Consider the following 13,486-nt stretch of genomic DNA (forward strand, 5'->3'; position numbering starts at 1 on the left):
GATTTAATACCTTGACTCTATTTCTCACTTCCACTGTATAATCATATAATCAAATCACGTTGACATTCCAGGAATCAGCAAACTAAAATGGACTAGAATGGGTGAATTTAACTCAGGTGACCATTATATCTACTACTGCGGGCAGGAATCCCTTAGAAGAAATGGAGTAGCCATCATTGGTCAACAAGAGTCTGAAATGCGGTACTTGGATGCAATCTCAAAAACGACAGAATGATCTCTGTTCATTTCCAAGGCAAACCATTCAATATCACAGCAATCCAAGTCTATGCCCCAAGCAGTAATGCAGAAGAAGCTGAAGTTGAATGGTTCTATGAACACCTACAAGAGCTTTTAGAACTAACACCCAAAAAAGATGTCCTTTGCATTATAGGGGACTGGAATACAAAAGTAGGAAGTCAAGAAACACTTGGATAACAGGCCTTGGAATACAGAATGAATCAGGGCAAAGACCAATAGAGTTTTGCCAAGAAAATGCACTGGTCATAGCAAACACCTTCTTCCAACAAGACAAGAGAAGACTCTACACATGGATATCACCAAATGGTCAACACCAAAATCAGATTGATTATATTCTTTGCAACCAAAGATGGTGAAGCTCTATGCAGTCAACAAAAACAAGACCAAGAGCTGACTGTGGCTCAGATCATGAACTCCTTATTGCCAAATTCAGACATAAATTGAAGAAAGTAGGGAAAACCACTAGACCATTCAGGTATGACCTGAATCAAATCCCTTATGATTATACAGTGGAAGTGAGAAATAGATTTAAGGGACTAGATCTGATAGATAGAGTGCCTGATGAACTATGGAATGAGGTTCGTGACATTTTCAGGAGAGAGAGATCAAGACAATCCCCATGGTAAAGAAATGCAAAAAAGCAAAATGGCTGTCTGGGGAGGCCTTAAAAATAGGTGTGAAAAGAAGAGAAGCAAAAAGCAAAGGAGAAAAGGAAAGATATAAGTATCTGAGTGCCGAGTTCCAAAGAATATAAGGAAGAGATAAGAAAGCCTTCCTCAGCGATCAATGCAAAGAAATAGAGGAAAACAATAGAATGGGAAAGACTAGAGATCTCTTCAAGAAAACTAGAGATACCAAGGGAACATTTCATGGAAAGATGGGCTCTATAAAGGACAGAAACGGTATGGACCTAACAGAAGCAGAAGATGTTAAGAAGAGGTGGCAGGAATACACAGAAGAACTGTACAAAAAAGATCTTCATGATGAAGATAATCACGATGGTGTGATCACTCACCTAGAGCCAGACATCTTGGAATCTGAAGCCAATTGGGCCTTAAGAAGCATGACTACGAAAAAAGCTAGTGGAGGTGATGGAATTCCTGTTGACCTATTTCAAATCCAGAAAGATGATGCTGTGAAAGTGCTGCACTCAATACGCCAGCAAATTTGGAAAACTGAGCAGTGGCCACAGGACTGGAAAAGGTAAGTTTGCATTCCAATCCCAAAGAAAGGCAATGCCAAAGAATGCTCAAACTACCGCACAATTGCACTCATCTCACACGCTAGTAAAGTAATGCTCAAAATTCTCCAAGCCAGGCTTCAGCAGTACGTGAATCGTGAACTTCCAGATGTTCAAGCTGCTTTTAGAAAAGGCGGAGGAACCAGAGACCAAATTACCAACATCCGCTGGATCATTGAAAAAGCAAGAGAGTTCCAAAAAAGCATATATTTCTGCTTTACTGACTATACCAAAGCCTTTGACTATGGGGATCACAATAAACTGTGGACAATTCTGAAAGAGATGGGAATACCAGACCCCCTGACCTGCCTCTTGAGAAATTTGTATGCAGGTCAGGAAGCAACAGTTAAAACTGGACATGGAACAACAGACTGGTCCCAAACAGGAAAAGCAGTGCATCAAGGCTGTATATTCTCACCCTGCTTATTTAACTTATATGCAGAGTACATCATGAGAAACGCTTGGCTGGAAGAAGCACTAGCTGGAATCAAGATTTCTGGGAGAATTATCAATAACCTCACATATGCAGATGACACCACCCTTATGGAAGAAAGTGAGAAAGAACTAAAGAGCCTCTTGATGAAAGTGAAAGTGTAGAGTGAAAAAGTTGGCTTAAAGCTGAACATTTAGAAAACGAAGATCATGACATCTGGTCCCATCACTTCATGGGAAATAGATGGGGAAACAGTGGAAACAGTGTCAGACTTTATTTTTCTGGGCTCCAAAATGACTGCAGATGGTGACTGCAGCCATGAAATTAAAAGACGCTTACTCCTTAGAAGGAAGGTTATGACCAACCTAGATAGCATATTCAAAAGCAGAGACATTACTTTGCCAACAAAGGTCCATCTAGTCAAGGCTATGGTTTTTCCAGTGGTCATGTATGGATGTGAGAGTTGGACTGTGAAGAAAGCTGACCGCCAAAGAATTGATGCTTTTGAACTGTGGTGCTGGAGAAGACTCTTGAGAGTCCCTTGGACTGCAAGGAGATCCAACCAGTCCATTCTGAAGGAGATCAGCCCTGGGATTTCTTTGGAAGGAATGATGCTAAAGCTGAAACTCCAGTACTTTGCCCACCTCATGCGAAGAGTTGACTCATTGGAAAAGACTCTGATGCTGGGAGGGCTTGGGGGCATGAGGAGAAGGGGATGACAGTGGATGAGATGGCTGGATGGCATCAGTGACTCGATGGACGTGAGTCCGAGTGAACTCCGGGAGTCAGTGATGGACAGGGAGGCCTGGCGTGCTGCTGTTCATGTGGTCACAAAGAGTCGGACATGACTGAGTTACTGAACTGAACTGAACTGAATGGTCGAGTGGTTTTCCCTATTTTCTTCAGTTTAAGTCTGAATTTGGCAATAACGAGTTCATGATCTGAGCCACAGTCAGCTCCTGGTCTTGTTTTTACTGACTGTATAAAGCTTCTCCATCTCTGGCTGCAAAGAATATAATCAATCCTATTTTGGTGTCGACCATCTGGTCATGTCCATGTGTAGAGTCCTCTCTTGTGTTGTTGGAAGGGGGTGTTTGCTATGACCAGTGCATTCTCTTGGCAAAACTCTATTAGCCTTTGTCCTGCTGCATTCTGTACTCCAAGGCCAAATTTGCCTGTAACTCTAGATGTTTCTTGACTTCCCATTTTTGCATTCTAGTCCCCTATAATGAAAAGTACATCTTTTTTGATTAATTCTAGAAATTCTTTAGATCTTCATAGAACTGTTCAACTTCAGCTTCTTCAGCATTACTGGTTGGGGTATAGACATGGATTATTTTGATATTGAATAGTTTGCCTTGGAAAAGAACAGAGATCATTCTGTCATTTTTGAAACTGCATCCAAGTACTGCATTTCCAACTCTTTTGTTGAGTATGATGGCTACTCCATTTCTTCTAAGGGATTTTTGCCCACAGTAGTAGATATAATGGGTTATATCTGTGTCACTGGGTTAGCCAAAAACGTAGTTCAACAAATATTTTTAACACTTGTATACAAAGTCAAATAAGGCACATTTCCTGCCATAAGGGGTAAAAAAAAAGCACATGAACTAACAAATATAATAAATAAGATACATAATAAAATGCAATATGCTTAGGAACATATCATCTTATTCCTCTTTACCTCTGTCTCAATTTCTAACAATGTCTTGTACATAACAGATGCTTAATAAAGATTCATGAAATTGAACTAAATTCAAATTTCCAAAGTAGAAGGCATGGATTCAAATTCCACCTTGGAATAAATATTCTTTGTTCAATAAAGGCTTGCTATAGGGTATGTGGAACACTGGAAGCTTGTAAACATTAATTTCAAGTGCTAGGTGAAAATAACATTGAAAAAAAAAAAAAAAGATCATTTTAACCCTATGTGTAAACTGCTACACTAAAATGGAAATTGAAAAATAAGGTAATAACTACTTATGATGCAAAGTTTCAAGTAAGATATATGTTAATATATCACAGCATCACCAAAACTATGTTTTCTCACCTCCAGCATTTTAAAAACAAATTTTCTTGGATTAAAGGCAAATAGGAAATATTCCACATTTCAGAGCCAGTTATCTTTGAAAATTCTGGAAATTCTTTCTTTCCTTTAATTTGGCTGTCCTGGCATGGCTTTCAGGATCCTAGTTCCTCAACCAGGAATCAAACCCAGGCCACGAGACTGAAAGTGCCTAGTCCTAACCCTTGGACTGCCAGAGAATTCCTGGAAATTATTTATCTTATTAATTTATCATGTAATGGGCTCATTACCATAGGTTACCATGTGACACAAGAAGGAAAATGGAGGCTCACAGTTCAGTACTCAATTTCTAAATTTATTTTAATGTAAAGTGACAGTTGGTAGAGAGATATCTTGAATGTTCTCCAACTTCAGTACTTATTTTAACCTATAAATTTGTGAGGTACAGGGCTGGATTAAACCCCTTAGAGACATTTGGCCCTGAAAAGATTACAGTGACTTCACTTTACATATAATATAAAATTTAATATACAATTCACTGAACTGTACATTAAAAAGTCAGTTTTACTACATGATAGCCTGAAAAATAATGAATGATGTAATATCAACTAACTCAAGACATTCTATTTTTCCCATAGTGACTATCTGGATGTCTTGTATAAAGTGATAAAACCAAGTTCTGCCACCCTGAAATTTGTGACCCAGGTTTATAAACATGTGCTCAGACTACCTATTAGCACTTTGTAAGAAGACACTCACATTGCGTCCTCTATCTTTAGAATCCTAAGGACAATATTTCTTTAGTGCAATTCAGAGCTGAGGAACATCCAAAAATAAGCTTGCCTTGAGCAGATGTGTGAAAGATATAGGTCTTATACTGGCTACCAGTACAGACTTTCTGAGATGCAGAGAAGCCAGGTGCTGACATAATGTGATTTGAGGGCAATCTTGGGGCAATCTGATCTTACTGACCTGTATTACTCACCATGTACTCAATCCTCATGGCTCTTCTTAATGAGAAATGAACTACTTATCTGGATTAAGGCATTCTGTTATATCAGAGGAATAACATCTTCAGGAATTGGTTTATTAAACTAAAGTACATTCTTTTGCCACCCAGTCAAGCTCAATCCAACGATATGTGCAAGACTGGTCAACTGCGATGGAACAGGGATGGCAATGAGAGGAAAATAAAGCTGAAATGTGGTTCATGTTTTAATTCTGTTTCTACGTGTTTTTTAGTTATGCTTAGGTGTAGCTGCATTTTATACAATCAAACTATTTTTAGAGGATGGTGTAGATCTTAAAATAAATACTCTTGCATGTGTCAACTCACTCAAAGACGAGCCAGTGCATGGATGGCCAATTACAGATGGCAAAGAAGAGGAGAGCAAAAGAAGAGACTGAAAGGCACTCTATTTAGGAAAGAACTGGTCAGCAAACAGGTGAAGGAAGTGAAGGGGCAGTTAATGTTGTAGGAATTGATTAATTTTTCTGTCGTGGAGGTTGAGTGAATGAGATAGATTCTTCCTTGGCTTTCAGGCAAGGAAAGACTGGTCCAGGAAACAAAGCCAAGTGCCACAAGATACATGAAGCAGTCAAGATGCTTCTTCTAGGGTAGCTAAGCTTTATGTGGAAGGTGGGGAGATACACAGGGGTTTAACTCTGGATGGAACTGTTAGAAGTCTAACTCAATAGCCAAAAAATGAAAACAGCGCAAATATTTATCAGTAGATGAATGAATAAACAAATTATGACATATACATATAATGGAATATGATTCAGACATTAAGAAAGGAACAAAGTACTGATACATGCTACAATCTGGATGAACCTTGAAAACATTAAGTTTAGTAAAAGAAGCCAGACATGAAAGGTCACATATTATATAATTCTGTTTATATGAAATGTCTAGAGTAGAAAATTCCATATGAACAGAAACCAGAGGTTGGGTAAGGGGAATTTGGAAGTAAGTACTTCATAGGTAGGGGTTTCCTTTTGGGGTGATGAAAAATTTTGGAACTAGACAATGATAATGGGTATACAATATTGTGAACCACTGAACTGTTCACTTTAAATAGTTACTTTTCTGTGAACTTCATCTCAATAAAAAAATTAGGTTTTATTCAAATCAAAGGACCTCTAACTTTCAATACTCAAGGTCACTTAGTTCTTTTAAAGTTTGAGTGACATCAAAATCAGAAAATAATAACATTTAAAGATTAATGAGAACAGAGGCTAATTAGTTTTAAGTCTATTTCTATATGCTTTTATTTACTTATATGCTCTAACAAAGAATAAACAAAAATATGTATAACCAGTAGTGATATTCAAAATATTTAGCAAGTTGTACAGCATGGACTTTGACCAATAAGGTACAATGCCAGCTGTCAACAACCAACAGACAATTATTTCCCTCACTTTATCTCTAATGACCAAATGTGATAGTTAATTTTATGTGTCAACCTGATGGGGTCACCAGGTACCCAGATATCTGGTTAAACATTGTTTCTGGGTGTGTCTGTGAAGGTGTTTCCTGATGAGATTAGCATTTGAACTGGTAGAATGAGTAAAACAGATTGCCCTCCCCAATGTGGGTGGGCATCATCCAATCTGTTGGATAAGAGGTAGAGCATTTGTCCCATCTCTGCCTGACTGCATGAGCTGAAATATGGGTCTTCTGCCCTTGGACTAGGAATTACACCATTGGTTCCCCTGGTTCTCAAGCCTTCAAACTCTGACTGAATCACACCACTGGCTTTCCTGGGTCTCTAGCTTGCAGATGACAGACTGTGGAACTTCTCACCCTCCAAAATCCCAAGAGCCAATTCCTCATAATAAATCTCATTCTATATATCTATATATATCCTATTGGTTCTGTTTCACTGGAGAACCCCAACTAATGCACCAAACTACTGGGAAGCTTAGCTAAGTAAACAATGAAGCTATAACCAAGGATCCATCACATCTCCTAAAACACTGCATCTGATTTACACACCTAGTACCCGGAAGAAAATAAATACTTTCATGAGTACTGGTATTGAAAGCCATATCATGTATGTTTGTAAAGTATTACGGGCTGAATATTTGTGTCCCCTAAAAGTTCATATGTTGAAGCCTTAATCTCCACTGTAATAGTATTTGGAGATGGGCCCTTTGGGAGGTAACTAGAGTAATTAGGAGGTAATTAGATGAGGTCATGAGGGCAGGTCCTTGATCTGATGGGGTTACACCCTTATAAGAGACATCAAGGACTTCCCTGGTGGTGCAGTGGCTAAGACTCTGTGCTCCCAATGCAGAGGCCTGGGTTCCACTCCCGGTCAAGGAACTAGATCCCACATGCCACAACTAAGATCTGAGGCAGCCAAATAAATAAAATTTTTAAAAAGAGACATCAGAGAAGTTGCCCTCCCCTCCACTACACAACTCTTAACACCGAGAGGTCATGTGAGCACACAGTGAGAGGGTACGTGCACGGCCTCAGAACAAAACCTACCTTCTCAGTATCTTGATGGTAGACTTTCCAGCCTCCAGAACTATGAGGAGGAAAAAAAAAAAGTTATGTATTTAAAGTCACCAAGTCTATTTGTTATGGCAGCCTGAATGAAGTAAGACATAAGGGTTCTAATTTTTCAACTTTTATCACCTGTATGAGGTCTTAATATTTCCTGTTTGAGGAGGTCAAAGAAGGGTTTATAACCTTATCCTGATGGCATTCTGTGTATGGGTCATTTTCTACATTACTTTCTTGGTTAGTATGAATATTAAGTAGCCTGATGTGGAACAAGGACTGCCGGGGTCCAGCCCCGGCTGATCCAGGGTATTAGAAGTGGGGACGGCGTCGGCGAGGGTCAGGATACAATAGCTTTAATTAGTTATTAATTAAAAATATAAAGAGTAATAGAATAAGGATAGCTCAGTAGGAAAATTCAGTGTAGAAAAGAGGCTGAGTAGCTTGGTTTACGCAGGAGACCAATAAAACTTCAAGACAAGAAGCTTGCACCACTCACGTAGGCCGCAGGCATCCTTCTGTTCTCCCGAAGGAGAGGAGACACTGAGGCCTCCCCAGTCGGATCTTAGAAGCCCAGGCATAATTAGTAAGCATGGTGGGTTCCGCGCTCCAGATGGAGACTCAGCCAGAGTGAGAGAGAGACATGGGGAGACCAGTATTTCGAGAAACTGATCCCAATTCTTTATTTTCAAGAGTCTGTTTTTATACACTGAGATGTTATACAAAAGTCACGTGGGGACAGCAGTCTTGACTTTTATTAAAGTCAGGTGCTTCACACAAATGTATACAGAGGTCTTAGGAGTGTTACATCATCTTCTGGCCAGGGGGGCCTGCTGACAATTTATGACCCTCTTCTTGTGACAGTGGTCAGTCAACCAGAACACTTTTTTCTCCAAGGGTGATTATTCTTAAAACAGACGCCACCCAAATAAAGTTACATTCCTATAGGGTGAGGGTGTAGTGGGTTTTAGTTAAGGAAAGAATTTACTTAGCCTAAGGTCTAACGTGATTAATATCAAAGGTTAATACTTATTTCTTCTATATATTCATTAATGTGTGTAAGGGCAGGGGATATGGAGACTTAGCAACAAACATTGGCTCAACAAATGAAAAACCCTTCACCAATACAATTTCTAATCAGCCCATTATACTTATACTAATAGTTTTCTAACTTTTCTAAGGAACCTGTTTTTAGAAGGTTTAAAGCATCTCATGCCTCTCACAGTAGGGAGGCTGTGAGTGATCACATGTGGCGGGACAAGCCTGTCAGGCAGGCTAGAGAACCTTCAGAGGAGTTTGTAGGTTAAAACACTCTTATCACACCCAGGAATTTTGATTAACTGGAGCTCTAGCTTAACTCCTTCTCCGAAAGAGGTGGTGGGGGACAGCCCCCCGTAAAGTCAGGGGTGTAGATGAGCACAAAGTAGTAAAGTAGGCAGGGTCTGGTTATGGGGGTAGATGCTCGAGGATTTCCAGGGGGACTCCTGAGGCTCGATCCCGCCTTTGCGTATGTCAAGCCTCCTTTCTCATGACCTTTGTCACGGGCAGAATACCTCACTCTGGCCCCCAACAAAGGACAACACATTCTTTAGCATTTATAAAAAGAATGATGAGATGATAAAGTCAAAGTGATCTTCTCGTTCCATGTATCAGCAATTTTAAGTGAATATATACTTATTATTGATAAGTTGTAAATGATATAGGGGTTTTTTTTTTTCATTCCTAAAGTTCAGAACACTGAGATCTTTATTTTTTCAGTGAATTGCTTTGAACAAGCTTGCTTTGACCTTTCAAACTTACTAGTGAATAGTTTCTTGCTTGGCTTAAATGTTTCAGTTACCTAGTGCTTTTCCTAGCATGGTCTGCAACAGGGAAAATCATTAGACTGCATGTCAAGCTCCACTTGCTGTTGTGAGATTCAGTCAACAAATGCCAGGAAGGGGCATCCACAGGCCTTTGGAATTGAAACATGTCGACATGCCACATAAAGGTGAAGTGATAGATCTGGGTGACTTTTTATCATCTTTTCATCTGTTCTTGAACTGGTCTCAGACAAAATACATTTATGCTCTGATTACTATGATTAAGACTGGTATCAAGATGACCTGCTTTGTAGCTGTCTGACCAGGAAAACACATTCTATTCAATCTGTAGCTCATAAAATAACTTTCCATAAAAATAAAAGAATGAATGCCTTTATACTTGATTTGTCTCTTATATCTTTAAGATCTAATTCCCCTTCTATAAGGAGTAAAGCAAAATTTTGACTAAAATCTGTGAAAGGTAGACTTGCTACATTTAAAACAAGATTCCTTTTGTATCAGTTCAGTACAGTTCAGTCACTCAGTCATGTCTGACTCTTTGCAACCCCATGAATTACACCACATTAGGCCTCCTTGTTCATCAGCAACTCTCGGAGTTCACTCAAACTTGTGTCCATCGAGTCGGTGATGCCATCCAGCCATCTCATCCTCTATCATCCCCTTCTCCTCATGCCCCCAAGCCCTCCCAGCATCAGGGGCTTTTCCAATGAGTCAACACTTCGCATGAGGTAGCCAAATTATTGGAGTTTCAGCTTCAGCATCAGTCCTGCCAATGAACACCCAGGACTGGTCTCCTTTAGGATGGACTGGTTGGATCTCCTTGCAGTCTAAGGGACTCTCAAGAGTCTTCTCCAACACCACAGTTCAAAAGCATCAATTCTTCGACGTTCAGCTTTCTTCACAATCCAACTCTCATATCCATAAATGACCACTGGAAAAACCATAGCCTTGACTAGATGGAACTTTGTTGGCAAAGTAATGTCTCTGCTTTTTAATATGTTATCTAGTTGGTCACTTCAAGGCTGTATATTGTCACCCTGTTTATTTAACTTATATGCAGAGTACATCATGAGAAACGCTGGACTGGAAGAAGCACTAGCTGGAATCAAGATTGCTGGGAGAAATATCAATAACCTAAGATATGCAGATGACACCACCCTTATGGCAGAAAGTGAAGAGGAACTAAAAACCTCCTGATGAAAGTGAAAGTGTAGAGTGAAAAAGTTGGCTTAAAGCTCAAGATTCAGAAAACGAAGATCATGGCATCCGGTCCCATCACTTCATGGGAAATAGATGGGGAAACAGTAGAAACAGTGTCAGACTTTATTTTTGGGCTCCAAAATCACTGCAGATGGTGACTGCAGCCATGAAATTAAAAGACTCTTACTCTTTGGAAGGAAAGTTATGACCAATCTAGAGAGCATATTCAAAAACAGAGACATTTCTTTGCCAACAAAGGTCCGTCTAGGCATGGCTATGGTTTTTCCTGTGGTCATGTAGGGATGTGAGAGTTGGATTGTGAAGAAGGCTGAGCGCCGAAGAATTGATGGTTTTGAACTGTGGTGTTGGAGAAGACTCTTGAGAGTCCCTTGGACTGCAAGGAGATCCAACTAGTCCATTCTGAAGGAGATCAGCCCTGGAATTTCTTTGGAAGGAATGATGGTAAAGCTGAAACTCCAGTACTTTGGCCATGCGAAGAGCTGACTCATTGGAAAAGCCTCTGATGCTGGGAGGGATTGGGGGCAGGAGGAGAAGGGGACAACAGAGGATGAGGTGGCTGGATGGCATCACTGACTGGATGGACGTGAGTCTGAGTGAATTCCGGGAGTTGGCAATGGACAGGGAGGCTTGGCGTGCTGCGATTCATGGGGTCGCAAAGAGTCGGACACGACTGTGCAACTGAAGTGAAATGAACTGAGGTTGCTCACAACTTTCCTTCCAAGGAGTAACTTTTAATTTCATGGCCACAATCACCATCTGCAGTGATTTTGGAGCCCCCCCCCAAAATAAAGTCTAACACTGTTTCCACTATTTCCCCATCTATTTCCCATGAAGTGATGGAACCAGATGCCATTTGTATAGATTTTTGAAATTAGCTTTCATCTAAAGTGCCTTAAATTGACTATTCACTTTTCTAATAATGTTTTAGAAATCAATCACTTTTTATTTTAAAATATTATTCATGTGACATAATGTAGTAGGAAATATAATCAAATGGTTGTTTTTTCTGTCCATTCAGTAAATGTTTACAATCTAGAAAAACAAGTTGAAGGGTATGAGTGGTGTGCTGATTTAGGAGAAGAGATTGGAAGGTTCTCCTTGCTAAGTAGTAGATATTCAACACCATAGCAGCAGTTAATGATATGGTAAAATCCATGGAGAAGATCACATAGAAAATGAAATAAATCTTTTCATGTGTTTGTTAGACATATTTATGTCTTCTGTGGAGAAATGTCTGTTTAGTTCTTTGGCCCATTTTTTGATTGGGTCATTTATTTTTCTGGAATTGAGCTGTAGGAGTTGCTTGTGTATTTTTGAGATTAGTTGTTTGTCAGTTGCTTCATTTGCTATTATTTCCTCCCATTCTGAAGGCTGTCTTTTCACCTTGCTTATAGTTTCCTTTGTTGTGCAGAAGCTTTTAAGTTTAACTAGGTCCCATTTGTTTAGTTTTGCTTTTATTTCCAATATTCTGGGAGGTGGGTCATAGAAGATCCTGCTGTGATTTATGTCAGAGAGTGTTTTGCCTATGTTCTCCTCTAGGAGTTTTATAGTTTCTGGTCTTACATTTAGATCTTTAATCCATTTTGAGTTTATTTTTGTGTATGGTGTTAGAAAGTGTTCTAGTTTCATTCTTTTACAAGTGGTTGACCAGTTTTCCTAGCACCACTTGTAGGTACCATTTCACGCCAGTCAGAATGGCTGTGATCCAAAAGTCTACAAACAATAAATGCTGGAGAGGGTGTGGAGAAAAGGGAACACTTTTACACTGTTGGTGGGAATGCAAACTAGTACAGCCACTATGGAGAACAGTGTGGAGATTCCTTAAAAAACTGGAAATAGAACTGCCTTATGACCCAGCAATCCCACTGCTGGCCATACACACTGAGGAAATCAGAATTGAAAGAGACACGTGTACCCCAATGTTCATTGCAGCACTGTTTATAATAGCCAGGACATGGAAGCAATCTAGATGTCCATCAGCAGATGAATGGATAATAAAGCTGTGGTACATATACACAATGGAGTATTACTCAGCCATTAAAAAGAATACATTTGAATCAGTTCTAATGAGGTGGATGAAACTGGAGCCTATTATACAGAGTGAAGTAAGCCAGAAAGAAAAACACCAATACAGTATACTAACCCGTGTATATGGAATTTAGAAAGATGGTAACAATAACCCTGTATACGAGACAGCAAAAGAGACACAGATGTATAGAACAGTCTTTTGGACTCTGTGGGAGAGGGAGAGGGTGGGATGATTTGGGAGAATGGCATTGAAACATGTATAATATCATATATGAAACGAGTCGCCAGTCCAGGTTTGATGCACGATACTGGATGCTTGGGGCTGGTGCACTGGGATGACCCAGAGGGATGGTATGGGGAGGGAGGAGGGAGGAGGGTTCAGGATGGGGAACACATGTATACCTGTGGCAGATTCATGTTGATACATGGCAAAACCAATACAATATTGTAAAGTTAAAAAAAATTTTAAAAAAATAATCACAAACATACAAAAAAAATGAAAATGAAATAAAATGAGAAGATCCATCCAGATGAAATTAATATAAAGAATAATACACACAAATAGAAGTAATTACTGGACTTTGATGGTCACTGAAATGCATGAATTCAGAGAACATTTTCTCTTATGTTTGGATTTCCCATCACTTTTCCAATTGTGTGGCTTTCAGCTAGTGTATTTATCTTTATGGACACAATTGTGAGCACACTGTTCTTTTTGGTAATTATAAATTATTATAAAAATTAAAAATAAATATGGATTCAAAGAATAACTTTTTAAAAAGGACACTTTTATATTAAGTGTCTCAACCACCCAGGAACTGGTTTTGAAAACATGGACGGGGAGCTGGCTTTGAAAAAAGAGAGGTGAGCTGTGGGACTCAGGTAAGTCTCTATTCTTCTGTTTCTTTGTCTGTAAAATGGGGATATAATGGCATCTATCCTTTAG

The 13,486-nt window shown here is 39.4% G+C and overlaps 1 long non-coding RNA gene across 1 annotated transcript in view; it reads right to left on the reverse strand.

Annotated features, from left to right (window-relative positions):
• The window catches only part of LOC139181260 (uncharacterized), a 113,857-nt gene that overhangs the window by 10,297 nt on the left and 90,074 nt on the right, over nt 1–13,486 (reverse strand). Inside the window, exon 2 of the long non-coding RNA XR_011565278.1 lies at nt 7,454–7,493. This is a non-coding gene — a long non-coding RNA (uncharacterized lncRNA). The remainder of the gene's footprint in view (nt 1–7,453; nt 7,494–13,486) is intronic.

The sequence above is a fragment of the Bos indicus genome, chromosome X (genome assembly GCF_029378745.1).
Source record: "Bos indicus isolate NIAB-ARS_2022 breed Sahiwal x Tharparkar chromosome X, NIAB-ARS_B.indTharparkar_mat_pri_1.0, whole genome shotgun sequence".
Classification (NCBI taxonomy): domain Eukaryota; kingdom Metazoa; phylum Chordata; class Mammalia; order Artiodactyla; family Bovidae; genus Bos; species Bos indicus.